The following is a 2,584-nucleotide window of genomic DNA, read 5'->3' as shown; positions in this document are numbered from 1 at the left end:
CTTCCCCGTGCCGGTTCGATTCCTGCTGCTGAAGGAGGTAGAACTCTTCATTATGTTCGGAAGTTTCCAATATTGAGTTAATGTTTGTTACGCTGCGTCGGGAGCATAATCAGCACATAAATCCGAGGGGTAACACCGCCGGTTGATTAACTTTTTTCAGAGAATGCGCCACACAAACTGTTTGGCGTACATAGATCACTGCATTCAGAAGTTTTACGAGTGACAAAGAAAATTTAATGGAGCTCAACACTCTGAACAGTAGGCAAAAATGCAAATGGGGTGAGAGAGGCTCGAACTCAGGATTTCTCAGATAAGCTATGAGACCTACGCGCTAACCAACTGCGCCACCACCCCTGTTGATGTGCAGAGCCTTGAATTGAACATATTCTAATTTTAGAAAAAAGAAACCATCCAAACCCCATATATCTGTACGATGATGTAAAGGTAAATGCTAGGGCAGGGTTTTCTTGGTATATCCTTGTTTGTTTTTAGTGTCTTTTTTTCTTTTCTTTTTGATTCACTGTATTTCTTGTATAAACAAGATTCCTGAAGAAAGATTATGAGGTGACATCATGAGCCCCGTCCATTACGGAAGTTGCAGCCACAGCTAGAGATTTCTTTTCTGTAGCGAAGGCGTCATCTCCTTGCAGTGGAAAAGATTCGAAGCGTTTCACCCTCCCATCGGCGTCTAAACTAACTACAAAAATTGTATGTTTCTTTTGTCTGTGAGTCCACTTGCTTTGTTTGAGATGGGATTTCGAGTTTTTTTGAGGTTAGAACTCACAAAATTTATGGATTACCACCGGCATTCTGTTTGGTTTATGAGTAGATTCATCCTAACCGTGCAGGTGTCCGCATCAATTGCAGAGCAAGAGGTAAAAGTTGCAAAGGTATTGTTTGGGATTTGTAAGGCAAATTACCAAATTATGCAGAAGAAATTTAAATGATTTGAAGGCCGCCTCATCATCTTCTCGTTCGGCGCCTCTTCTCTGTCCTTTTTGGCTCTACTCAACCGATAGGGCGTATGCGTGCCTTTATTTGATTTGATTCCAGCCTAATGTTTCGTCTTCTATTTTATTTATTTTTTCCATTGAAAATTGTTGAAATTTCCTTGCAGGTCCAAGAAGAAAATGTCTTTGCCTCACTTGGATCGAGTTGAATTGGATCCCCTGCTGCCCCTTCAACTGCACTCGCTTCCTGTCAATCTGCAGGGATTGAGATTGTTTCTGCTGCTAATGCAGATGATGTTGGTGGGTTTATCAATGCAAGTACACATTGTGGACAATTTCGCTTCTCTGAAGAACTTGCTTCAAAATGACAAGTCAGCCAGCGATAGCATCATAAATTACTGTATTTTGGCACTCTCTGGGGACAAGGGTTAGGGTTAAGGTTAGGTAATAGCATAAGCAGTAGAGCAATGGGCTCTTCTAAGGCCATGGAAAAGGAGTCAGTGGACTGTGGAGCTCTTTCAGAAGGCGCAAAATGTCGCGGACAAACTGCTATAGATCAAGCAGTGGAACAATGATGCTTCATAATACAGTTACTGATTACATATTACTAAGTAACATAGTTATGGTTTACAGATTACTGAATAACAGTTTATCAATATTATTGATATTGATTGCAGAGATTTAAGGTTGAACTTCAACCCTGATAAATGACAAATTGGGGCAGTTTCTGAGTAATGTGAAAATAAATAACTGAACATATAGACAATCACATGGCAGATTCGTTGTAAGAAGACGCTGAATTGGGTAAATAAGCTTTCAATTTTTTGTTAAAAAATGAACCATCTTCATTAAAAAGAGAATTAAATTATATCATTGCCTCTATTAAATTTTTTTATTCAGATTGTGATATGGAAAACATATCATGCAAGATTTTGGATATCTGTATTATGTCTTAATATAGATATGTTTGAAGAAGTGGGTTTTTTTTTCCATCCAAAAATTTTCAAAGTTTTATGGATTTTTTTATTTGTAACAATAAATGTCTTTCTACTCTATTCTACTTTATTACAGTGGTTAAAAAAACGAGAATACATTGAGATTTTCCATATATAGTCCTCAATTTTTTGGATTTTCCTGACTTAAACCAGGAGTATCTTTCTACTATATCCTACCTAATTTCAGAAGCAAAAATATTGTAAATCACCTTCAATTCTACAAGATCAGGTAAAGCCAACAAAAGTTGTTGGTACCTGTTAACACCCAGGTTGTTCCCTATGACTCCCAAGGGAATACGGCCGGGGTAACCACTAACCAATCTTTGGATCACAGCTTCTAGCCAAACTGTGATCAGAGAGGGCTCTCTCTTTATGATTTGTCTCTGTTATGATGGTGTTTTAGGCTAGCTATTATGCTCAGGTTTTGGTTTATGTTTGGTTGAAGGATTTCTTTCAGGTGTTATGATGTAGAGTTTAGATAGTGAAATACCATTGGGCAATGGAGTCTGAAGTTGTGAAATGATTTGATATGCTGGGTGGTGCTCAAACTGCAAGGCCTATTGTGTATTTTAGACAAACAAAATTAGCTTGAATGGTGATGCATGTCAACCAACAGAAAGCAATTAAGAATTTTCTATT

General features: G+C 38.0%; 1 long non-coding RNA gene across 1 annotated transcript; it reads left to right on the top strand.

Annotated features, from left to right (window-relative positions):
• The first annotated feature begins 543 nt into the window (after positions 1–543).
• On the top strand, positions 544–1,750 carry LOC149246576 (uncharacterized). The gene is made up of 3 exons (XR_016265573.1): positions 544–708; positions 849–890; positions 1,118–1,750. It is a non-coding gene; the product is annotated as an uncharacterized LOC149246576 (long non-coding RNA).
• The last annotated feature ends 834 nt before the right edge of the window (positions 1,751–2,584 follow it).

This window comes from Pinus tabuliformis, chromosome 7, assembly GCF_031772625.1.
Source record: "Pinus tabuliformis cultivar Carrire ecotype Pingquan chromosome 7, CPIR1, whole genome shotgun sequence".
Lineage (NCBI taxonomy): Eukaryota > Viridiplantae > Streptophyta > Pinopsida > Pinales > Pinaceae > Pinus > Pinus tabuliformis.
Note: the sequence above shows the minus strand (reverse complement) of the source record. Positions and strands in the feature narration are given on the sequence as shown.